Below are 27,291 nucleotides of genomic sequence, written 5' to 3'. Positions count from 1 at the left end.
TTTTCTCTGGCTTACAGCCCAGCATTCAGGATTTTCTGATTGTTTTCTGAGTCTTTCAAATACCCCAGTGCTGTCTATGAATCTGGGTTCACAGAATCACAGAATGTGTAAGGTTGGAAGCGACCACAGTGGGTCATCTGGTCTAGCTTCCCTGCTTCAGCAGGGTCATCCTAGAGCACAGGATTGCATCCAGATGGTTCTTGAATATCTCCAAAGAGGGAGACTCCACAAAATCTCTGAAAAATCTGTTCCAGTGCTCAGTCATTCACACAGTAAAGTTCTTCCCCATATTCGGGTGGAAATTTCTCTGCATCAGTTTCTTTGCATTGTCCCTTGTCCTATTGCTTGGCACCACCAAGAGCCTGGCTCCATCCTTTTGGCACCCTCCCTTCATACACTTGTATACATTGATGAGATCCCTCCTCAGTCATCTCTTCTCAAGACTGAAAAGGCCCAGCTCCCTCACTTTGGATTTTGTCCTTCCTTTGCCTTTCAGGAAACAATACCTTAAGTGTGAGTAACGTCTAATACATTGGCATTTTGGGCCATCTTTTTAATCCTAGCTCCTAGCATAGCAAAGAATAGCTTCTATTTTCTCCAGATCTCTTATTAATTATTTATTTTGCATTTCCATGAGCTTTAGCAAGATCTGAAGACACTCTGTAGACAAAAGTCAGTCACATTTTCCTGGTGTAATGGAGTACATTAGCCCTCTTCACCATGCAAAGGATTGAAATGTTCATCAGTAGTAAAATGAAAGTGAAAACTAATAGAACTGGACAACCTCTACACTCCAAATAATATCCATAATAAATTCTCCTCTCTGAAGATTTTGGTGCCTTTTTCTAACAAGTCCAAGTGAATTTGCCAAAATATCTGAATGGACTATTCACCATATATACAGTATTCCCCATGCAATATCTGTTTGAAAGTGAAGCAAAAGAATTCTCCAATTTAGTTTGTAAACAGCTGGTGTTACCTTGATTAAATTTAGCTTTTTAAATGTTATCAAATCTCTCCTGCCTGAAAGATGTTATCCTGCCAAAACAGTCTCCAGTATCAATAAACTGAGCTATACTCTCATCAGCAGGAGAATCATACTGATGACTGTATGTTAGGTTAAGGCAATTGTTAAGCATTCACTCTGCAAGAAAATATAGAACTAATGGTGGAAATCTGCAGCATTTTCTGCTTGCAAAAAATCTTTTCATATATTTATAAACAATATTTTCAATTTTCCCCTTCTTCCTTCTATTTTAGCTCTAATGTCTTACTTGTAAGACAACTAAAGACATCAAGGAAATTGTGGTTTTACTTCCATGACAAGCATAACAGAGAGGGGAATAATAAATCCAATTTAACTTAACTTAGTTTAGCATATAAATTGATCTGTTGCCTTTATAGTTCATCATTAGACCGTCATCTGTACCCATTCTTTCCTTCATGTGTTTATGAAATTAACCAGATTTACAACTACTGAAACTATCGCAGCTCACAGCCTGCAAAGAGCCATCAAACTACCAGCAAAAGAAGCTTTGCCAGCTTTGAGCCACAGAAGCGCTGACTGTGAAAAAAACAGAGGTTCTAGTGTGTGTCTCTACTGTGTCCTCCCTCTGTCAGAGGTAGCATTCGACTCTGATGTGCTAAGCAGCCCCCAGGATGTCTGTGAAGCTGAGCCACTCCATTTGCCTGCCTGCTGAGACACTCCTAGGGGCTTTCACATGCCAAGAGGATATTTTCCTGCTACATGAGAAAAGCAGACTGGAACAGCAAACAGTTCTGACCCATTCTCACAATATCCCTTAAACTGTAGAGCAACCTAAACCTGATATCACTGATTTTTTCAGATACAAAAGACTCCTGGGAATATAAAAGCAAATTACATCAGTAATCTACAAATTACTTTATCTTCCTGGAAAGGAATATAAAAGGGGTAAGAAAATGTATTAAAAAATGGAGGGAGAAAAAAATTAATGTTAATTTTGTTATAAAGAAAAAAAATTATTTTAATGTGGTTGATGTAGACGCCTCAGCAACTGACAAACTGCAGGCAAGACACATAAATTTATGAAATCAGAATCAAGTGAATTTCTATTTCTAAGCAAAACTAAATCAACTGGTTATGACAGGTGTGAAATGACCCCCTTAACTGCATGCATTTAGTTCCTGCTGGATAGAACACTGATGTTAACATAAAGAAGAGAAATACTATTATGTAGGAAACTGGAAAAGTTAGAACGCTGGAAATGTATTGAGGAGACAGTCAAGTAAAATGTCAGGGGGAAACAAAATTCAATTTTATATTTCTTATGCAAAATTATTTGTATAGTGAAAGGAGAAGAAATGCTGGGGAGAAATAGTACTGACAGTAATTTATACACATGTAGGACTTGACAGAATGAGAAAACCAGAGGAAGGAAATGCCTTTTAATGGCTAGGAATAAACACTGCCAAGAAAGTCATCACAATCAAACCAGGTAAGAAAAGAGAAACACATTATTACTGAGACAGGAAGATCTCCCACTGTTAACCTGTTATTTTTCCTCCCTCTACCACCCAGAAAACCTGCTGACTACCTGTTGCAATTGTGTTTAACACTGCTTCTGGAAACAGAAGTCCTGGTCTCACTACAAAAAGCTCCTGGTCACATTCAGCATCAGGGGCACCTGCCAGAAAGGCCCAGGTTGGACGGGTAATATTCCAGCAGTGAGAAGAGTCCTTAGATATTCATTACCATGCATTATGTAAATACTCTGAACAAGAGACAAACAAAAATAAACCACAAAAAATATTCTGATTAAGAGACAGCATTAAGATAAGTGCTTGTTTTTAAGGTATAATGATCAAAGAGAAAATCACTTGCTTACAATTACAGGAATGTAAGTTAGAGAATCAAGTAAATTTCCTAGATCATAGGTAATTAAAAGTACCTTGGTTACAGAGCAAAATTGATATAATATGTGCACAGTATAAATTTCAGCAGTTCGTAATATGCTCCCCAAGGAAAAAAATCCAATTGGAAAATCCAGTCTTGGAAAAATATAGGTATAGTCCAAAAAGCTTTTCTGTTTTCTAAATCATATGGTTCACAACTGCACAAATATTGGTTTAATGACATTCTTTCTCTGATGTTTGGCAGTATAAAGGCAGACATCACTGGTTATCTTTAGAGGGGATATGAGTACTGTGCACAATTAAATGGTTTATAGACAACTTCATAAGTTAGATCCTTTTCTATTTAATGAGTGGTTTACTATAAGAATAGCTCTCTGAATTTTCAATTCTAAGGAAAATAAAGGATTCCACTTTGAAAGTTTTTTACTTTGGCAAATTATCTGTTGTGCAACTTCAATCAGGATGTCTGTGTACCACTGGAAGGCAGACACTAACAAAGATAGGAAAATACAGGCAGCAGTGTAACCTCCTATCAACTCTCACTAGTCATGACAGCTTTTGCTACAATGAAAATGTAATAGGATACATAGACAATACTGGATTTCTTGCTTTGATTTTATATTGTTTACTTGTTCAGTGAAGTGCAATAAAGTCAAGAAGACATAAAATGACTGACATGGAGAGTTCAAATTCAACTAGTTCTTTCAAAGTCCTGATTTCTCTCAAATATCTATAAGTAGGGAAAACAGAGAAGGAAAATTAGACAATGCTGTTTGTTTGCCACGAGGCAGTCCCCAGGTCAGAGAATTTTCCTTTATAAGGCAGTATATGGTGCAATAAGAAAAGTAATTTCTAAAGGCACTTACAGGGATTCAGGTTGACTTTTGTAATACCCACTGTGGGAACAGAAGTAACATAAATAAAGACCAATAATGTACATTGGAAAACAGGAAAGAAAAACCTAGAACTCCAGTTTTACAAAAAGCCAAAATACTGCTGTTTCTGTGACCCAAAGGATATGCAAACTGTGACCCTTGTCACACTCCCGTGGCCAAAACTCTAATCCACAGAACAGATTAAAAGTGACGAGTTTTTATGAGAAGGAGAGTGTAAAAGAAAGAGAGGAAATTAAAGGTGATGGGTTTTTCGAAACCAGCCCCGAGGAAAATAACTTCATACAATTGATTCTCTTATGATCTACCACTACACAGGAGGCTGAGTAAGGGAAGGAGTAGAAGAGCTTTTAGTCAGCTCTGTACTACATTTGGTAAGCCTGTTCAGGACTCAGTATGCTCCTGCTGTAAACCAGTGACTTCCCAGATATCTTTCCAAGTCACAATTTTACTCATTACTTGACACCTGTCCTTCCCTAGATCATGTACTGCTGCCTCTCATGACATTTCAGGTACACATTGAACATACTGCCCATTGCCAAGGTTATTCAATTAACTAAAACAGCAGCCAACTAATTTTCCCTAAGGAAAAGGAAACCCTGTCCTAGTGAGACAGCAAACTGAACTGGTTCAGAGAAGAGTTGTCAGTGAGTTGTCACTGGAAGGGAGTGGGGTTGTCCCTTTTGGCAGCTGGGAAACATGAGCTTAGCTCAGCTGTACACACCTGCAGCTGGTAGTGAACTCAGCAGCAATGTCAGTTGCAGAGAAGGCATTTTTAAGGGCCTTTTCATTCACCTCAAAGAACCTTTACTCAGAGAAATAGAGAAAAAGCAGTAAATCAAATCAAACCCAAATAGCTTCCAGAAGCTCTAACCAAAAGATTTACAAAGGCAATCTTTGCTGCTGCTGACCCCAGACAGACGACAGCTTGCAGCTCAAGCCCCTGTTCTTGGTCTGTAAAAAAGGCAAATGCACTGGGCACTACTTTACTTTTAGTGTAAAACAACACTCCAGAATCTTGGTGGACCACAGCTACTGAATTAAGGACTAAAAAGTAGCTTACACTGTTAAGTTTCCTCTTTACAATCAATGAAGTCACCAGCCTCTGGTGTCTCCACCTCTCTGTTTAGTAAATCCTGGAGTAACAGAGTGACACAGGTGTGTCCTATGTATTAAGCTCTAGATATTTTTAAGTAAAATGCCTCAAAACAGTTCAGATTCAAACCAGGAGAAATTATATGAACAAAATAAAACACTAATTTTTCCTCAGAGCTCTCCTTGAAGATAACCATGCTAAGATCTCTTAGATAACATCACATCAATAAAAATGTTTAAAGTACAGATATTCAATGTCATTGCTATGAAAAAAATCTTATTATCAAGAAAAGAATTTTTGTAAAAACTGGGAAAGAAACCAGAAGGTAAAGGTCTATAAATGTTATCAAGAAGGAACACATAAATATAGAGTTTGAAGATAAAAAACATCTTTTCAAGTAACCCATCTTGATCAGTTAAAGCCCAGCCCCCAATATGTTTACAGTTTCGCATACATCAGTGAGGCAGCATTTCCTCCTGTAGCAACATCAAAGCAGACAAATTGGCCACATGTAGCAAAATGACCACATGATCACCAGTCACACTGGTGTCATTTGCTTGCATGTCTCTATTCCATGAAACCACTTCCTTTCATTCCTGTTAATGCCAGCACTTATGCATGTACACAGAGCTTGTCAAATGCTAAAATGTTCCCTTGAAATGAAAGCTGGAATCGCTTTCCTGTCATCCTGTTAAGATCATTACAGAGAATTATGGAGAGTTCCAGCACAAAATATATATATATAAACATTTCATATATTTAAATCTCATTGAAGTAACACCCTATGGGTACTCAGTCATATGCACATGCAAGTGGAGAAAGCCCAAATTCAAACCAGCAGACAAGTGAGTGGAATGACCTAAAATTGCTGCCATAAGAATCATCCTGTCATTTCTCTTCTTAAAAGTCATGCTGAGTGGCCTGTAACAGCTGCAGAGAGGTAATCAAATTGTTTGATCTAAAATAAGTTGGTCCTGTACAGTGAGAAACTCTTTTTATGAAAAGGTCTATATGGGAATGGAACATAAAATCCAGAATGGTCTTGGAAAGCACAAGAAGAGTTCCACATCATTATGGGGAAAATGGCCCAGACAGCAGGGACTTTAGATCCTGCAATATTCAAATACATCTCCTCTCTATTCCTCCTCATGCAGCTCTATCACTGCCAAGGGCAGAGTGGGTCATGGACAAAAGACATCCACTTCAAGGACAAGATGAAAGTTTTGCCAGTGGATAAGGAAAAACACATGCTGGAGCGCTGCAGGCACCTTTTTGTAGTTTACTGCCAGTGAAACACCTTCCAAATCTGGCATTCAGAAGTGCTCCCAGACTCCTCTCCCACACTAAGCTAACACATACCCAAGCTACACTTTTATTTGGCTGAAAAATCCATCCTGAACTAACTTATCAGTCTTTAAACATGTGACAACAGGAGCACTCCTTCTCCTCAGTTTTGCATATGATCAACACCACAAATTGTTTGAGACTTCTATCTACAGGATTTTTACCCTGCCATTACACAGAAGTATGGAGACATAAAGAACAGTGTTGCAAGTAACGGTGGCAATCCCAAGGTGAGACAGGATGAAGAAGATCAGGATTCCATTGGTGCATTTTAATGGACCAGATAAGGAGATCACTTATTCTGGGCTTTTCCCATGGGGTTGGTAACAGCGCATTATTTTATGGATGTTCAGCTTGAGGGATGAAAATGTGATTAATTGCATAATATCCCAAAGTATGAACTGAGTAAAATTAAGACAAGAAATTAGAAGTGGTGGATATCCAACCTGGGCTTCAGATGCTCCATGTTCTCATTGTGGTTTTGTGTGCATAAGCCTAGATGAGAATTTTGTTTGAATTCCAGCTTCACCACTTTAAGAGCTATGAAGTTTCTAGGACATAGGGTCTTGACAACCTCTAGTTACCAGAGGGAAGACATCCCACTGCCCCTATCACTTATACAGAGGGAAGTAAGAAAAAGTGCTTTGGGGAGCTGATCCTTATTACTATTGAGTTCTTAGTTGTTGTTTTTCAGATCTAGTCTTTATTCACACTATGCCTCTGGGCAATAGCAGACTTTCTTGCCAGTCATATGCAATTGCTGCCTTCTCCCAGAGTTACCAGCACTTCAAAGCAGCATATTGGAACAAAAGATTATTATGGAAAGATATATATATTTTTACGACACACCAATGCTTTAAAACATTCCAAACAGTACTCCTGAAGTCCCATGTCAGCTGCTAATTGCACATTCATTATGATAAATACATTCATTGTGGTTGTAGTATGTTCCTCAAAGTTTTGATTTTTTTAAAATAAATCCACTTATACTGTACCAGAGATAATTAACATCCTTTACCTTCTTCCAAATTTATGAGAGGTGTTACTGTGAAAAACAACCTCATTGAGCAGTCCCTGTCCCTGATCCTTCCACACAGCTTCTAACCTAATATCAGAAACAATAACATAGATATACTGCTGCCAGAGTCCAGACAAGGCAATGGTTTCCTGATCCTCAAAGTCATGGTTTGATTGATAAGCTGATAGGTTTCAAAGATTTTTTAATTCATGCTAACTTGAAAAAAAAATTGACAAAAAGAACTGAATGGACATCACGTCGTTATCTTCCTGGATCTTTCTTACACAATCTCCAAAATTCTGATCTAAGGTTCTATTCAAATACCAGAGGTGTTACAGATCCAGCAGCACATGCTGCTGAATTACACTTCAAAAATGTTTTCTTTGTTGATCTTCACAACCACTTCACTTTTGGCTCCAAATGCCTCAGGATAAGTCAGGCTATGTCAAGTAATTGCAGATATGGAGACAACTGACTTTCTACTAAGATAGGAAGGTCCTGTGATTATGGCGTAGGAACGTGATCAGGAAATGTACTTCAACGGGCAACAGTGCTATAGATTTTCAGTCAATTACATTCTAAGCTCTTGAAAGATAAGCTCAGAAAGCTGCCTAAAGATAGGTACTTGCTTTAACATTTCCTTCATGGCAGTTCCCCTTGTCTGTCAAATGGAGGCAACATAATTTTGTTGCAGGGACTTACAAAGGCAATTTTTCAAGGCTAGTTCTCTTCATACAATCATTATGTTTCTTCCACTAACCTGAGGGTACACATGTAATCGCCATGCCTTTTAAGACTGCTGCACCTTGCATTCAGGAATCCATTGTTGTATAGATAATGGGATTCTAACAAATAGAGTCTCATAGTTTCTTCATAAACAAAGAATACAGTTTCCATTTCCACAAGGAACATGCATCTTCACACTATAAGGCCAGTGTCTTTGAAAAGCTATGAACAAGAGAACAAGCTCACTTGTTCTTCCTATCCTATCTCAGAACATCCTCTAAAGTTTACAAAATCCTAATACTCTGTTAGACTGTGCAGAAGAATTTTAGAGCTGAAATGCTTGGATGTGATATGTTCTTACAATAGGTATGAATCTGGACTGCATTTTAACTACCACCTTTGCCATCTACAAACATGGGCTCCCATATACAGATAGGCAGAGTTTATAGATGTGGCCAATGTACGTGTCTGAATAATGCACAGACACGAACTGTGTTATCATCCCAAATTGTCCCCGTGGGAGAGAAGCAAGCAGGTAGATTTTTTTTTTTCAGATATTGGCATCAGCTGGAATTGTGAGGAAAGTCTGTGATAGTGAGGATGATTCTGAGTCCATTCCTTTCCAGCTTACATACTAATTCTGAGCTGAGGAGATTTTCAGCTACTAAAATATGACCACATAGCACGTCATAGGTTTAACATTTCAAAGTCCCATCAAGATTATTTAAAGATAAGCACTCAGAAATGTACATCCCAAGGCTTTCTTTAAACAGGAACATTATAAACCAACAGTTTCTGCAGCAGATTTGTATCTGAGCTATGTATACCTATGTATTTCTATGTGTACTTCTATTTATTATGATATCCATTAATCCAAAGCTAGGGAACATGAAAGAGGGACCTGAGACATTAACCTCAGGGCTCCAAATCACAGGCATGACATTGATTTTTAGTATTTAGAGGCTATGGAGAACCTCTTTCATCTCCATAACTCTTTCCATCATTCAAAAAATAGCATAAAATTTATAATAGATGACAAATGGACATTTGCTACAGGAATATGCCACGAAAGATCACAGGAAATTTTGTTTTTTCCACCCCTGCAGCAGAGCATAAGGACATCAATCTAGACACTACTCATGCTCCTGTAGACTACTGAGAAGAAGGGGGAAGAAGAATTTCCTATGCTTTTTTTCTAGCCAGCTCCTGATATTTTCTTAAGCCTTTACTCATCTGGGAAACTATGGTCCAAATATCAAGTTAACCAAGGAAGACTCTACCAAGCCATAATAAAATCAATCATGTCTCATAAAGGGATTTGCTTTGCAGTCACACCCTGTACTTACTGCCTAAGTCTGTGCAGTACAAAGTATCCAAGTAAAGCTGCTGTAAAGGAGGAGGCTGGATGTGCTTCCTTCTTCCATCTCATTTCTCCTTCACTATTCAAAAATCACATTCCTTAGATGTCAGACATCTTTTTTTCAGTATTTGGTCAAACTTACTGCATATTTCAGCATTACTCATAAGAAATTCACCTGCAGATTTGAACTCTCATTTTTCTTACTGCACTTGTGTGTAGGAAGTATACAAAAGACTAAAAGAAATCTAAACCATTCCCCAGGCCCTGATGGGCAATCACCTCTGAGGTCAAACAATAACTGTTGAGACAACACAAAGTACAGCTTTGCACATTAATTTAGTCTGAGTTAAAGGAGATCTCTAGAACAAACTACAATTGTAGGAAGAACAATTTATGTATAACATTATTATCTATAATTAATGCCCTGAGAAGTAACATCAGCTTTACTTCATCTTTAAGATCCCTTCCAACACAAACCATTCTATAATTCTGTGATCATCTGTGGGAATCTTACTGTATAGCACAATTCTAAGCAATGTGACAAAACTTGTTGTTGTCAGCTCTACTTCAAATATGAAAAATAAACTTGGCTGAAACTGTAATTGTTTTTCAATATGAAAACTTTCCAATTTTGTCAACTGTGGAAATATGGATCAATCTGGACATTTATAAGAAAAGAGAGATATTGGGCATCCCAAAATTACCTTATATCTGACAATCCAGCTCAGATATTATGACCTACATTAAAAAATATTTTAACACAGAAAATTATGTGTCACCATTGATGTATAACAGCCAAATGATGAAATGCTAGAACTCAAGTCTCAAGGGAATGCTTGCCATAGGCTCTAGACAACACAGCTGCTTCACTGCTGTCTTTTAACTACATTTTTTATATTCCATGCAAGCAAAAAAAGCCAATATCTTTCCTTTTATTATTCCACTGATACTATGATACTATTGGGGTATCCTATAACCCAAATCCTGTAGCTTTAAATCCAGCAGTGTGTACAATCACTATAAGGAAAATTTTATTTTATCATAGCATTATATGACAAAGTGATGTGTTGTAAGTCCAAACAGGGGAACATCACAATTACGATGTACAGAAAGAATTATTCTCCTTTACAGATACAGAATTCCTGAATCTCTGATGAAGGGTGAGGGATTAAACTACACTGTCTTCCAAAAGATCCCATCTCAAGTAATGGTATTCCTGTGCAACAGAGAAAATACACCATCTGAAAGAGTTATAATTTCTCTGTTTGAGTGTTCTTCTTTATACCACTTCAAGTAGATGTTAAATATTGGACTATAAGATAATATAAGATAAATTTACATAAGATTATATAAGATATATTGTACATACACACATTGAAATGTGTATACACTAAGAAGTGAAGAACATCATCCCTGTTTTAAGATATTGCAGAATCATTTTCTATACAAAAAAAAACACAAAAACAAACAAGCAAAACCAAAACAAACAAAATATAAATAAATTAATTAAAGTACCATAAATTAATTTTAGATTGATAGGAGGGCTTAGTATTAAAAGAGAAAGAAAATGTCTTATTAAAAATTTACCAATTTTTATTTTCACTTATCAGTACAAATACAGCCATCTTGATGAATTAATATATACAGAATATTCTAATAACACTTACCTATAAGATGACTGCATAGAAATCAGAATTAGTACGAATAAAAGTGGACCAAAATTATTCAAGTAATGATTGGAGTTGTGAATGTTGCACTGTAATTAAAAAGACAAACTGAACCACCTCAAGCAAACAAAAGAACTTCACCTTTTATTAGTACATTGCATATGAAGTATTTTCTAGGATAGAGGAAAACACTGTAGCGCAGCTCACATGAGAAAATAACCCCAGAATGCAGCTAGATGCCCAAGCCAACGGCAGTGAATGAGTGCTGCCAATATTGTCTGTTTATTTTTTTAATCTAACCACAACTCAAAGTAACTAAATGTTCCTCTTATCTCAGTCTGAAAATACAGTTAAACAACAAAACCAAATATTGTCTCAAAAATCAGTCTTTGCCTTCTCTTATATTCTAAAAACTTCAGGTAAAACTGCAGTTTCAAGACATGCATAAGAATGGTCTACAGGGAAGCACCAAACCATCCGTCTTTAGTATTGTTATTTCAAGTATGATTTGCAATATTCTGATGATACTCATCGAATTACTTCTGCCTTGCAAAATACATCTTTTTCACATAGCTGTTTGGAGTTATCCATTCACAGGGAACATAAATTGAGAAGGAAGAAAGCAAACCAAGCAAACAAGCCAAACTCCACTTTCTTAAATCCAACTAACAGGCAATCCCTCATTATCAAGTTAAATTCCCTCACTGAAAAATAAAAATTTTATTATCTGGTGTTGCCCATATAAATTAATTTTTAAATTGCTGATTTAGAGATAGCAGTTTAAACACACTGAAATATTTATAGGCCCATTACAAAGCAAACTATTTACTTGGAGTTCCTTTCATTGGAAATAGGACAGTGTTTTTTATCCATTGCCCACCCGATGCTATCTTTTCTTACCATATCCATCATTCTTTTCATTTTTTTACATCTTCTTTTCAGATTATTTCTATGTTCTCTCTAACCACGAGAGTATTGAAACATTTCCTAGTCATCAACGACTTTGTAAGCAGAGCTACTTACTTGTAGGGCAGAATCTAGAGATTTAAATGAGTCAAAAACACGCTTGGAAATCATATGAGAGTCTTCAGTTAACAAAAGAATATGTGGTATTTATTAACATATGTCCTCCTACAAGCCTCTTTTCTGGAACAGTCACAAAAGATATGCTAAGGAAGCCCCAAATGATGGATGCACTGCAGGGACTAAGGGAACAGTTTTCATCGCTGTGTTCTTAAACTGTTTTTCAATGCTACACAGAACTGAACTTCCCTCTCAGAGTTTTGACCTTCCTCTGTGGTAGGGTGTGCATTTCTGTCAAGTAGTGCTACCAAAGAAGATGGTCACCAAAGAGATCATTCTTGTTATTTTGCCACAGATGAGTCTGAATTTCTATTTCTACAAGTGAAAAGAGAGCTGCATAACAATTTTGTGTATGCTCAGTATAAATACTGGGAACTCATTGTCTCTCACATGTTGATACACATGGAAGAAAGGAAAAAATGTGAAAAGATAAAAGCTTGACTTTTCACAGTACAAGTATCCAAAATGCACAATATTAGGATGCAGAGAAGAGTCTTAACTAGCAAAAAAATAGAGCTGCTGGCTGCAGCTCAGGTATCATATGTGCTGCTGACACAGGCACCAAGAAGTTTTAAAAAAAGAAACAAAACCAAACAAAAACAAAAGCAACAAACAAAACAAAAATAATCAAACCAGTATTTATTCACATGGAAACACTACTAGATCACCCTTTCTGCCCATTCTTGCTGTATCAATTTCAATACTGGGAGTTTGATTCAACCCTCAATTCTGAAAGCTCTCTATATATGCAGAACCTCTGTACATGTCAAAACATGGTCTGAAGAACAAGACTTGAGACTGCCTTGCTTATAAAACAGCCCACTTCAGAACAGCCAAGTGGAATTCCCTGGTTACTCAGGTTTTTCACAAACAGGATGTTGCTCAGATGCTGCTAAAGAGTAATGTTGCGATTCATCAATTAAAAGGAGTTGGTACCGTCAGCCTGAGTGTTATTTGGAGATGCATGAGCAGCAGCTCTGCCCTAGTTGATTACAAAAAAGGAAGCTTTTGCCACCACATTGATGCTCCAATTCCAGCATTTCAGTCTTAAGTGAATATTGAGTCATGTCTTAGGAACTGTAAGAAACAGCTGAGCAGATGCGCTCAGTCAGCCTTGTCAGCTTTTCCCTTGTGCAAATCCAAATGTATCAAAGTTTGATTAGCACTGTAGAGAAAAAAGACCATCTGCTAACAAACCAAATGCATGTCCCACTGCAGAAAAGGAACAAAGAGCTATTAGATACCTGCAGTGCTGAAATGCAAAAGAAGCAAGAGATTGTCATTTCTCTCAAACAACTTTGTGCCCAGAATAACATGGTAAACTGCGAAACCCACACAGAAGAGGTGAAATGGCAAAAACAGAGCACTTTTTCTTACAGTCCATTTTTTCTTTATGCCAAACACAGGAAATACTGCTGCTGCATCCAGTTTTCTAATCAGATTAAGGAAATCCATTATTCTCTGGATAAAATGATCATGATTATTTTTTAGTTAATCCTAAACAATTTAGATTAAATTCCTAAGCCTGCATCTGCTTAAATTCCTGCTGAAAAACTCTTGGAACACCCTTTATAGCCATATGCTTAAATAGATAATATAAGGTCACATTCAGTAGAATTCTTCAATGAAAGAATTTACAACTCAGATGCTTTTGAAACATTGGCTTGGGGTGAACAGGAAAAAGAAAAAAGGTCTTCACATCAATCTTTTTTCTGTTTATCCAACAGCTATTGCTCCATAAAGATTGTTACGAAAACACAGAATTTGGTGTGATATTTCCTTCATCCCTGCAATATCTATTACTTCATGAAATAAATGACCCTGCAAAAATGTCGGTTTATATATTTTGAAACAAGTTTTAATTTAGGCCTCTTGTCACAGTACAGAGCAATATCATAATTAATGATGTGAAACTGGTAGCTAAGATGTCATTACACATGGGAATGTCACATTGAATCAAGTTAAACTAGCCACTAAAAAATTCAGCACTGGAATATTAGTTTTTATATGCACAGTATATCAAATAAATCTTTGACAAGCCACAAAAAATGGTATGGATTAAATATGATATGGGATGAGCAGATTTGGAACATAGCTGGCCTGGAATCTCAAAGTGCCAGCAAATCAAGGCCTGTGGGTAAATCAGGCTATTTATTTGCCAAGCTGACCTACTTCTATTACCCTTATCATTCTTCTGAATACCATTTACAAGTCTTTCTGTCACAGCAGAAGACAATGTTAATTCATCAGAGCTCTCATACAGTTTCTAAGAAGGCTGCATTCCTCCTGAAGCTGTTTTTACAAGGATTTCTAGGAATTGCTCTGAGCTGCTCAAAACACCTTTATACTGTTACCAGCAAGGTTTTTTTTAGATCAAATTAACATTATGACTAAAAATAGGTGTAAAATCTAATCGTGCCATATTTAAAAATCCTTTCACTTGTTTTTTTTTCTTTTTTCATTACAGAAATATACTTGTTAGTGCCATAAGTTACTCCTCATCTAAATAGTCACTACCAAATTTTTAAGACACCATGATGTAATTGAATGTGCCTAATATTCTGGAAGTATAGAATCTGCTAGGACTAGTTAGGAGCCACATAGTCCATTCCTCTTGTGGCTGTGTCCTTGGGGTCCCTATGGGTAGGTAGAGGAGGTATTGGGACATGGCTACCCAACAAAATTCCCAGGCCTAGGGACAGAAGTGGAAATTACACTGCAATCTGAGCTGTTGCTTTTTGTAAAAGCAATTTGTGCCTTACCTTTATTCCATCGTATTCAGTACATCTTCCCTCAAACAGCACACATTATTCATTGACTGACTGGAACAGAACAAAGCCATTTAAAAACAAACAACTACAAAATCTCCAAGTTTTACTTATTGCATTTGCATCAGCTTATGGCAGGAGACAATTACCTGGCTGCTATTAGCATGCTCTGATATATAGTCATTCTTATAGCAACAAATGAGCACATAGAAGAGCTATTGCAGCACTTACACATGTTGGTGGCTTTTTGTTCCACTTTGTAGACAAATTTTTTTTGCCTTTAATAATCCTCCTTTATTAATCTTCTTTTGTTTAAAGTTTATTTGTATTTTAATCAAAATTTCCCCCACAAGTGTGGACTGCACTCCCATGAACAGTTTCTCGAGCCACTCATGCTTATGCAAGCAGACATTGCAGCTAGTGGAAGGCCTGGCTGCTACCTGGGGTTGTAACCAGGCTCATTCTGAACTGGTTTTTTAGACAAAAACTTCAGTGAGGATTCAATCTCATGAGCTTCCTCCTGACTCTCGCCTCATATTATCCAAAATTTCCACAGGCTTATATTTAGAAGCCCACACTGCTCCCACTGCAATCATCAGCTGCTTTAACCAGAAAGAGCTGTTGGCTGCAAAGCCAGGCATACAGCAGTCGCTTCTCCACTCATTTATAGATTCACCTTTAGGCAGTATAAATATTTAACAAGGACGTTTTGGAAGCACCCCTATGGAGAATGTTTTCTCACCTCTCTCTTCCCCAAAAGATATTTAACTTTCCTCTCACTCAACCCCAGCTCTCTGCATCTTACATCCATCACTTAGCTCTAATAAACTCTTTGGTACAAACACACTCAGGCAGGACTTGTGGCTCAGGGAACATCTGAGAGTCCATCAGCTCCATATCACTCTTTGCTGCCTTGATACACAGATCAGCTCCTGAGTTTGTGATGTGATCATAGCTTTGTGGGGAAACTTTGTGTAAAAAGTCACAATAATGAAATGCACAACAGTGCTAAGTGATGGTATGCAAGTAAATGTACAAATAGATGCTTTTTATTCTGTTAAAAGGGTATGCTTTCAGCAGTAATTGTATTTTGGTTTACACATTATCCCATTTTGTTATGATCATAAGGGTTTTGACCACCCATGTAGTGCTGTGGATGACTGAGAGGAGAAATGAGAATTTCCTTTGCTTTTCTTCTAGTCAGCTCTTAATGGTTTTGCAAGCCTTTAGAGACATCACTGCTAGAAAAGGTAAAATAAGAACAGTTGTATGCATACTTGAAAAAAGTATTTCATGCTGTGCATGCTGTCTCAGGTCACCAGTTATCTAACTTGTACTCATTCATACTCCAGGGGACTTTTATTCTTTGTTTCTGTAGGAAGAAGCAGTTAAAATCAATCAATCAATCAAAATTTTCTCTGGTTTTGGCATACTAGCACCAAAGGAGGGCTGTAAAGAAAGGCAAGGAGTTGGGATACAACAGCATATCATCTCTGGGGAAGACTTGGTGCACTCCTGTTGCTTTGCTCTTATCTCTGTGAATATAGGAAATACACATTTGTAGGAAAAGGATACACCCAAAATGTAAGGCATAGCCCTGTGTTCACAGATAGGATGCCAAAGTTAGTTGATGTTCCTCTTCATATTCCACAGTCCTTATTCCTTAAGTATGTAAAGAGAGGATGAAGCCATTACTTCTTTCTGAATACCTTCGCTCTAACCTTTTAAAGAGGGGGAGGCAGGAGGAGGATTGGGGAGGTTGGCAAGACAAATGGGCCATGATTTGCACTATAATGGTTTTCATTCCTCAAAGTAGTGCTGGGCAGATATTGGACAGGTAGGCTTTTAGTGTAGTCATTAATTCTGTACCTAAAATATCTCACTATGGAGCAGGAAAATGCAAAAAGCAAAGAACCTCACTGCTCACTGCAGTAAAGATATCACACAGACTCTCAAAAATCAGCAAAATTTTTGGACATGCAAGGAATAACAGATCATAAGAGTGTGCTATGTATTATGCAGTGGGCCTTCTCCTCAAGTGCTATACAACTGTCAAATCTAACAAAGGGCATTTGGTTCAAGTGACTAGATGAAAGTGAGGCAGGTCACCTTGCCAATCTGAAGGCACTTATGGTGAAACACTGGCAGCACAATTTTGAAGGTGGAAGAGGAAAAGGAAGTGAACATATTGCCTTTGAAATTCAATCTTATTCAATCCAAATACCCAAGAGAACATGGACAATGTATAGAGGTCAGCTCTGTGCCAACCACTGCAAACTGGAAAAGGCTCAGAGACCAAATCATTCTCTTTGCTGAGATGCAGAAGCTATGAGGAAATATTTAATAGTTATAAATAGGGAATAAAATAATATTGTATCAAAATATTAACTCTTTGAAAGGGCATCTGCTGGCCTAAATAGGCAAGTTTGAATAACACCCTACAAAAAAAAAAAAAAAAAAAACCCACCAAACAGAGATAATCATGCTACCATGGTAGTTTACAGAGAGACTGAGTAACAAGATCTGTGCTGTGAAGAGCCTCCAGTCTCAGCTGACAGTTATACAAACCAGGACAAGGTTTGAAGGAAGGAAGAACAAAGAGGTATGAAGATAGACATTAAGTAAAATTTCAAAAAACAGGAGAAGCCCAAATACCAGTTGACTGCTGCTGAATGGAAAAGTCCTTCTCTACCTTCTCCCCTCCACAATTTTTGGCTCACATCCTCAAAACTGATCACCCCTCCTGCATCAAATTCTCTTCTGCCAGAATCAGAAAACTTGGAAGGAAAACCTTTGGAGGTCATCTGGTCCAGTCCATAAATCTCTCTCCCATCCTTCCTCCAAGCTAATTTGATATATTGCAATACCTAAAAACTACTTTAAAAACCCAGAAGTGTTTTTTATCATCTTAATGAGTCAGACCACATTCCAAAAGGAGCGTCTGCAGAGGTTTCTGCATCTTGTAAGTGTAGGACTCCAAAACTGGGAGTGGAAAAACACAAGCAAGATTCCTCCTTCTGCAGGCAGCAAGGCATTGCTTAAGTTCAACTACACACACAGTCATCCCATTACCTCTGATCCACCTCTTGTGGAATGTTACTGCAGTAGTTCCAATTTTGTATTTTTCTCTGTTTCAAATAAACTAGCTGAGTAAGTTCAGGGAGATAGTGCATTGTGTGTCTCTCTGAGTGTGCTGTCAGAAGCGTTTTTATTTTGCTCTGCCTTAGGAACTCTTCTCTAGCAAGGCAAACAGACATTTACTGATGCTGCTAAGACAACTGCAAATGAGAGATTAAAGATCCATGAGATTTGTCCCCCTTTTCAAAAACCCCACTGTATGACTCTTGAGAGTATATTTCAAAAACCCCACTGTATGACTCTTGAGATTATTTTCCTCTAGCACATGTTTTTATATCTAAGCTCACTGCTCTTTGAATGACCTCACTAGAAGCACTTCAAGGGATTTTCTCTGGTGCTACACTTCTGATGTAGCCAAACCATGAGGGATTGCTCTGGGACCCAAGCCAAAGTAGGTGCTACAACCAGCCACGGCTGCATGCTGCGGACTGCATGACTCTTATCTGCTGTGAGCATTGCTTCCCTTTTGATTCCTTTGCTTTAAAGATGTGTGGGTGTTTGCTGGCTCATTGTTGTTGTTGTTTTTATCAACACCCACTGCTATCTTACTTTTTCCATAACCAAAATGTATTTTAAAGGAAGTGGAATTTTAGGCAAATAAATTTAATTCTGCCTTGCCCTTGATTCAACATTTATTTTCCCTTCTTTTTAAGGGCATCACACTGGGCTCTCAATTCCATTTTCAAGCCAATCTCAGACAAGTACCAGTTCTTACCCTTTCCCAGACAGGTGGCCAGCCAAGAGATTTTGAAGCATTAGTGCTCAACTCATTTAGACTTCCTTCAAGACTGAGTGATTTCTGGGAGGCAACTCAACCTCTCTGACCTCCCACTACACTGCTTTGCTGCTAATCACTCTGCCATCAGTCCTTGAAACGCAATTTTACATAATCTGCACTGGGCAAAAGGAATTACAAATATTCCAACAAGCTTTTGCTCTACTTTTGCAATCAAGTTACAATGTTACTTATGTTTTAACCAAGTATTTTCATCTCCCTTTATGTACAGATAAAGCTCTATGTATTTATACATTTTTATCTGCATGTATATACATATGCATTTTTATGTGCCTGAAAAAGACAACTCATTTAAAAAATATAGTGATAAATTTAGAAGCTTAAATAAAAGCTATTAAAACAGCCAAGGCACGCAATAATATATAACAGGAAGGTGAAATTTGAATTGAAAATATTTACACTTTCTTCAGTATGCCACATACACAAATCTTTAATAATCCTAAAATCACATGATCAGGATGACATTAGTGGTTTGAGTGAATACTGACCTCTGACTCCTACTTTCATAAATCCCAATTATAAACTGCACTGGAAGTTCTGGAGGCTCCAGCTGCAGCAGCTGTCCAAAACGTATGGCTCCCTCTCTTCAAATTACCAGCAGTCCCTTGCAGAAGGGATCACACCAGTGCCTCAGTTGCCTCCAGCATGCTGGGCACTGCCACCAGATAAGAGGCCAGCACAGCCACACAAACACTGACAGCTCTAAATTGGAGCAGCTGAAAAATGAATACATATTACTTCAGCTGCTCCTGCCAGGGAGAGGGTAGCTTTAAGCTGAGAGCTGTTTGTCTTAAACTACAACAGCTGAATTTCCCCAGCTGCAGGAAAAGTGACTGCGGTTTTTGGCAACGCTACTTTACAGGGGTACTGGTGGTACTCAGGCCTGTCAAAAGTCACATAAGATTTTAAAGATAACATATACAATAGCTGTGCTGTATTTGAGGATACTTTGCAATTCGAAATCAAATATGGGAAACACTTCTCTGGCAGAAGAGCTCGAGGGTCAAATAGGATCATACCTTTCTCGAAAGCTTTACATATACCTCTCCTGTGTGCATTACACTTCAGCAGAACTGAGCAGAGTCTTGCATGCAGGTGTCAGGGCTGAATTTGGGGTTGCCCAAGAGAAGCTGGAAAGGAACTGAAAGAACAGTGGATGTCAGATGTAGCCTGTAAAGTAAAAAGCAAGTGACCAAGGAAAAAAATGAGAAAGAAAGTGCAAGTCAACAAGGAAGAACAAGCTGTGAAAGGATTTTTTTTTTTTTTTGTGGATGCTTGTATTTCCACTAGTTTCACCACAATGAGTCATAAATGGTCAGCAAGAATCTCTCTCAGGCTTTGGCACATAAATTCAGAAATCCAGACCAGTGCTACAGCAAAGAAAGCAAACTCACCCTCAAGCTAAGCAGCGCATTCATATTCCACTCACCTCCTTTCACAAGGAAAAAAAAATGGTGTCTGTCTTGAGTTCAAGAGTTCAACAGTAAAACTTAAATGCTCTACAAGTAACACCCTATGCAGTTAGAGCTGCAAAGGAAATATGGGGAGCCTCACACAGCTTTGGACTGATAGTGGCAGCACCCTGGCATCTTACAGACCTAATGGAGAAAGTCAAGGCAGAGAGAACTTCTTGCTTTTTTTGGAAAAGCACAGCTAGAGAAGGGGTTACTACTCAAGAGAAAACAATAAAAAGTGTTTGTAATATATGCTGATAATTGAAGAACTGCTTAATCCTGCTCATAGGTCTCACAGCTTCTAAGGGAATTTAAATAAGTTAGTGAGGTTTAAAATTCTTCTGGGAGATGAGCCTATGTATAACCTTGTATTTAATAATTAAAAGTCTTTTTGATATGTAGGACCCAGAAAATTGATTATAGTAAATTGCAATCTGAACAACCAACCACTTGATGCTATGAATAATGCAGGAAAACTTCAAGACCAGACTTCTCGTGTCTGGATGGTCTACTGAGAATATGGGGCAATGGAGGACTTGGCTGAATAAATGAGAACCACATGCTCTTGAAGAAGAGCTTCACCCTCCTCCTCATTAGCACTAACCACAGAGTGGCAAAATGTGCATAAATTTAGCAATAATGTGACTGATATAATAATAATTAAAGAAACCTAATCCCTGAACTGGGCTGAATGTCTAAAAAAGAAAAAACCTGCCAGAAAAGTGAGACCAAAAAAAAATCCACAAAAGGAGCTGGACAAAAAAGTAGATTAAATAGGTAGAATGAACTGGCTTCATTGTGTCTAAGCAGTATCAACTGGGTTAAAGGAAGAGCAATTTAAAAAAAAATAGCTCAACCTAAGACACATTGGCATGAGCTATTTTACTGCAATAACATTTATTTATTTAGATTAAATATTTTATATGTTATTTCAGCAACTGAGCTAGGTATAAACAAATACAGGTGTATACAAGTAGAAAGAATATTAACATTTAAACATAAAAACCTTGAATCTCCACCTTTCTATCCCTCATCACCCCTCTTCCAGAAATCAATCCCTTTATTCCAGAAGATATTATTTCAAATTAGCAAGCAATGAGTTTGGCAGTAATGTCAGAGCTGAACAAATTGAAACATTATTGGGGAATACAGAAAATAGAATTTCAAAAGTAATAGCAGTGTAAAATTATTTTAGAGCAAGAACATCTCAGTATTATGTCATGTAAAGGAAAGCATTTCTACATCTCAGGCCACTCTGAACTCTACCAACACAATAGTCATCCTTTATCCTCAAGCCCTATTCACACTGAAAAGAGCACATTCTCAGCCTTTTTGTGTTATTGAGCTCCAAACCAGAAGGCATGACATAATTTTCTTCATACAGGAAAGTGATAAAAAAAAATTACTCCATTCAGCCCTCTTTCCATTCCCAAGTAGCTTTTCTATGAACCATCATGGACAATGTACACTACAAACCCAAAAAAAAAATACACATAGAAAATCAAGACAAGGTGTAAAAAGTATTATAGACAGAAGTCACACTCTATCAGCTTTACTAGATTTTATTTCTTAAGCAGGTTCTATTTAAGGATCTGTCACAGTTTAGCCCCACCTGTCAACTAAGCACCACTCAGCTGCTCACTCACTCCCTCCAGCATGATGGGAGAACAGAATTGGAAACACAGAAGTGAGAAGACTCATTGGGTTACAACACAAATCCAAAATATAATCACATAGTAGGTACTATGAAAAATTTAACTCTACTCCAGCTCAAACCAGCCCAGGATGTTTATAGGTGATTTTTCTGTACAAAGATGAAACCCTGAAAGATAAGCTATTTGAGCTTAGACCTAGTTTGTAAACAGAAAGCTTGAGAAACACCTTGGTTTAAGTGACATGAAAGCATTAATTGTTGGTTCAAATTTTATCAGCAGTTGAATATTGACTGATTAATTTGTGAGAGGATTTTCCATAAGTTACTTTTATAGGCATTTAACTGGATTTTCCCAAAATGTTTAACATAAAGACTATCACAGGTTTTGGGGGTTCAGGGATTTTTTTTAGTAAAGGTAAAACAGGCAGGAGACTTATGCCAATCTTAGAAAGCAAGAATAAGATGAAAGTCACCTCCCATGTTTTCTTCAATTCGAATTTTATACTTTGATAACTGTTTCCATTTGGCTTTCTCAAAGGAAACTGTCTTTAGATTGAAGATGTAGCTGTTTTATTAAGCAGTTCAGTTTATAAGTTCCATAATCTCTACAGCAACTTGTATATAAGGAGTCATAAATCTCTTTCTGTACATGTCCTTCAAATGTTTATTTCAGTAATAACACCAGATAAAAAATCTTCCAGAGCTCTTGTGGTGTCCCACCTCAAAAGGGAAGGGAATACATTCATAGATGCCCAGAGTTGAAAAGGAATTTCATAACCTCACAGAGTATGCAAAAAGTTATAGAGTTTTATTAGTAAATGCTACATCCAGAATGGAAATGGGAATAAGCTAGTTCCTTGTCTTCTGGTATAAACACATGGTGGTGGGTTTTCAATAAGCGCTAGGGTGAATGAAGAGAAAGAGATTAAAGAGAGAGGAACTAAAGCCAGCACTGTACTCCAGCAAAAATACTAAAATATACTGTAGGCAATTTTTGTCTGGTAAATCATATCCTGTGTTTGCTAATTACCAAAATATTCTGTGTATGTGACTAGAACTTTCCATCATGAGGCATTGCAAGGTCAAACTTTTGCTGTAGCCCTGCATTTTTTTTTAAGTATCTGTTACAATAATTTGACTGCTGCATACACAGCACACAGACAAATAAATAAGAAGAGCATTAAACAAAAGCTGGATAAGAGGTGATTGCTGAGACCTGTGAACTAATGATAATGCTTTTTTTCTGGTTTTCAGTTACGTACTCAGCAGCACACCTGCAATGACTAAAGTAGCAGATAATCCCCCTATCTCCTTGTAGAATCCCAAGGATCCCAATTATTGTCAGAGGGCTACATTTTTAGCCCTACAAATAGCATCCATTGACTTCAATTTTCCCTCTTAAAAGGGCTGAAAATAGTGGCATCTCTTTTATACTTTTGTTGTCATTGCAAATCTCTGTCTGCCCATAGTACATCAATATGATGGCTTTTCTAATTGGATCTATTTGTGGGAGGAAGAATCAGTAGCAGAGAGAGACATAGAGATACATTTTCAGAGTTGAGCTAGGAAAAATATTGAAGCTGAAGTTTCATCAGTATGACAGGAGTTCTGCATCTGATTTCCATGAATATGGAAATATAAGACAATCTTTCCTTATAAGAGCATATTTTTAGAAAGAGATTAACATTTAGCTAAATCAGATGCTGTAATTATTTTTTTTAACCAAAAAAAATGTCTCAAAGCACCCACTTAGAACATTTAACTTAATCTCTGAAGATTCACTAATTTTTTATGAAGAACAATGGAGAAACAGAGATACAGCCTGTGATGGGCAGCAGATTGCTACCCAGGTGACCAGAGGCTGAACTCTTCATAGCCTACAGGTGTCTCCACTCTCAGTACCATGACAGTGAAAAGTGTAGTAACTTTGCTAGAAACACAGCTTCTATGCTGGCTTATTGCATCAGCCATTTTACAAACACTAATGTCCAAGTATACAAAATGTCTTTAACTCCTCATCTTACCTTAATGCATTAGAATAAAATCTCTAGCCTTTTCCAATGCAGTAGAATAAAATCTCTAGCCTTTTCCTCACTTGTGAATTCACATGAATTACAGGTATTTGGTAAGGAACCATAGAGATGGTTCAGCTCTGATGACTCACTGGCTGTATTACTCATGAATCTGGACTTCTGCCAGTCCCTTAAAAAGAAAAATGGTATGTCTTTTTTTGGTTTTTTGTTTTGTTTTTTTTTTTTGTTTTTTTTTTTTTTTTTTTTTTTTTTTTTTTGTCTAGCATCAGGACAGAAAGATATTGGTACCAAAAGCTGTCAAAACAAAACCCCAAACCACTCCCTTCCCTCCCTCAAAAAAATAAAATATTATGGGGAAGGGTGGTGTATTTGTCAAAATTGGCTACAATGAAATGGCTCATTGTTTCAACCCAGACATATCACAAAGTTCAAGTTATTAAAAAACCAAACCTACCTTTTGAAATTGTTTTGCTCAATGAAGTACCAATTAATGGTTTGGAAATTATAGTTTTACATCAGGTTATGGGAGACAAAGATCCTATTTACTGCTCAGCCTGAGGGATGGAGAATTCAAAGCTCATGCTTTTCACTGCCCAAGTGTCTTGACCATTGGCTAAAAGAGGATAATCTCAAGCTCCTGCTGTGAAAGCTAATCCATCCTGTAAAAGCTACAAGTTCAGTGGCAGCAGGAATAGTGCCCAAGTGGCCCAGCTTCCAAGCAAGATACTTTTAGCTCACAGCACCTCTCAGATTGCATAACATGAATTTTGACTACAAAACTCCACAGTTTCTGCCCTATCATCTTAAAAGGACAGGATTTTAATTAGGCTTTGGAAAGCCAGAGAAGAATAAGTTAAAATGTCTTCCCTTTTCTCACCAAAATACATAAACTAAAAATTTCAAACTCTATCTATTGTCCACCATAGTGAAGAGAAACAGGGTCTTTTCTGTACAATATTTTTATACACATGGGAAAGGTGGGGGGTGGGGGGATGATGTTAATAACTTATGAGTAACCTTTCCAGTTGCTGCTGCTATTTTCAAACAATACTTATTTTTGGTTCAGGTGTTTGAAGCACAGAGGCTTTGTAAGGTCAGTGTGAACACAGAGCTAGTGCTTCCTTGTAATAGCATTTCCATGACACTGTCATTTAGTTCCCCTAAGTGACTTCACTGGGGGATATGTTAAAAATTCTTGTCTCACTGTCTGTAGTTCTGCTTCATGCTAAAATTGATCTCACACTGCAGCATTTCTGCCAATACTGCTTTTTCTTACAACAAACATCTCCAAACTTACAAGATAAAGGCTGGCTGCTGCTGTGGTGCCCCCTGAATTTCTGTTTCAGACAAGAAACTTCTGTATCAGCAAAAAAAACATTATGTGTAATTACTGAAATCAAGTTTTGGGCTAATATCTTTCACAGAATTATATTTATTGCTTTGATTTTTGCAGCTTTTTTACCTTCTATTAAGAATGTGAATTATGGGGAAAAACTTATTAGGGCCTGTTGCAATAGGACAAGGGGTAATGGTTGCAAAGTGAAGGAGGGTCTGTTTAGATTATATCTAAGAAAGAAGTTCTTTACAGTGAGGGTGGTGGCAAAAACTGGAGCAGGTTGCATAGACAGGTGGTAAATGCCCCATCACTAGAAAAATTCAAGGTCAGACTGGATAGAGCAACTGGATCTAGTCAAAAATGCCACTCCCTGCTCACTGCAAGGAGTTTGAAGGAGATAACCTTGGAAAGGTAGTAAGAGCTTTGTGTCCCTAGCTGGGTACAGAGGCTGCCCAGAGTGGGACAGTGAGAACTGAGGTCTAGCAGTTCCTTTCAAAGTTGTTTTCCAGTATACATGCATCAGTCCATGGGTCCTAATGGGATGTACCCACACGTGCTGAAAAAGCTGGCAAATGTCATTGCAAGGCCATTTTTGATAATCTTATTGATTATGGTGACTGGAAGAAATATCTAAAGGCTGGAGGAAAGCCAGTTGTCCTATTGCTAAGGAGGGCAAGAAGGACAATCAAGGGAACCACAGGCCAGTCAGCCTCACCTAAGTCCCCAGAAAGGTGATGGAGCTGCTAATCCTAGAAAATATTTCTAGACAAATGAAAGACAAAAAGATCATCAGGACCACTCAGCAGGGGAATTTCCCCCAAGGGCAAATCATGCTTTACCAATTTGATTAACTTCTGTAAGGAAATGACTGGGTTTGTAGATGAGGAGAGAGCAGTAGACATTGACTGTCTGGACCTCAGGAAAGTCTCCAGTAAGATGCTCACAGACAAGCTGTTGGAGTATAGACTGGATGAGTAGACAGGGAGGTGAGTAGAAATAGCCAGGCCCAGAGGATGGTGATCAGAGGCATGAACTCCTGTGACAGGTCTTATTAGTGCATACAGATACCTAAAAGGAGGTTGCAAAGAAGATGGAGCCAGGCTCTTCTCAGTGGAGCCCAGGGACAGGACCACAGGCAATGGACACAAACTGAATTACAGTTTGGGGAATTCTTAGCAAAGTCGATGGAAAGAAGGAGAATCAAGAAGAATTATTTCTCATTATACTTTATTTAATTGCTTATTTGTTTTCCTCTGGGTACAGGGGAAGGGAAAAGATAAGCAGTTTACTTTAATCAAGTGAATTACCTTTTAAGTCTGAAATTATCAGATTACTTCCCTGATGATTAAGGCAAAACTATTGTCAGTATCACTACTAATAAGTTTTAAACTGTTCTTGGATATGTTTCTAAACTTAATGTAGGACTAGTGCTTCCACTCCAGGGTTTATCCCAGCACAATTTATAAATCATTGCTGTCTCACCCAAGTTAGATCTGTGACTGGGTTTTTCCTCAGCTGCATCAGTAGTCACCAGATTTCTCTTTAAAACAGTGATATTTATGAGATTTATACGAAAACTTTGTTTTCTTTGCTGCTCTGCTCCAATGTGCAATCAAATAGTGAGAACAGAGAATGGAACACGAGAGGCCTAAAGCTGGGCTAAAATATACCACAGAAGAAAACAGGACCTCTCTTAATTACACAAGGACCTGTCTTAGGTAGAGGACACCCTGGAAAGAAACACAGTGCCTAGAAAGCTCACTGGAGAGGCCTTTACAGCCTCTAAGCAAAACATGTGCTTCTCACTGCAGAAGTCACAACCACAGTAATAGTGGGTAATTCAAATCCAACTGGTCAACCATGGAATGGCTTACCATCATCAGTGCTTCCACAAACCCCTTTGCTGAAGGACTGATCATTCAAATCAGCAACCTTAGTATCAAGAGAGATGAGAATGAACAGGTTTATATGCACAAAAGGAATTGTAAATCATTCTAGTTCGATCAAGTCACATACATTTATGTCTTTTT

The 27,291-nt window shown here is 37.7% G+C and overlaps 1 long non-coding RNA gene across 50 annotated transcripts in view; it reads right to left on the bottom strand.

The window, feature by feature from the left end:
- LOC119697101 overlaps positions 1 to 27,291 on the bottom strand; it is a 105,924-nt gene that overhangs the window by 20,147 nt on the left and 58,486 nt on the right. For 35 of the 50 annotated variants that reach the window (XR_005255773.1, XR_005255769.1, XR_005255729.1 and 32 more), the window contains 4 exons: positions 19,804 to 19,925; positions 16,128 to 16,222; positions 14,845 to 14,904; positions 2,577 to 2,753 (listed from right to left, as the gene is read on the bottom strand). The exons of 2 other annotated variants lie outside the window; for them this stretch is intronic. This is a non-coding gene — a long non-coding RNA (uncharacterized LOC119697101). Of the gene's footprint in view, positions 1 to 2,576; positions 2,754 to 10,999; positions 11,089 to 14,844; positions 14,905 to 16,127; positions 16,223 to 19,803; positions 19,926 to 27,135; positions 27,194 to 27,291 lie in introns of all 50 variants that reach the window. 13 more of the 50 variants (XR_005255744.1, XR_005255752.1, XR_005255735.1 and 10 more) reach the window with 9 other exon arrangements.

Source organism: Motacilla alba, chromosome 2 (genome assembly GCF_015832195.1).
Source record: "Motacilla alba alba isolate MOTALB_02 chromosome 2, Motacilla_alba_V1.0_pri, whole genome shotgun sequence".
Taxonomy (NCBI): domain Eukaryota; kingdom Metazoa; phylum Chordata; class Aves; order Passeriformes; family Motacillidae; genus Motacilla; species Motacilla alba.
This window is presented reverse-complemented; position numbering and strand designations above follow the sequence as displayed.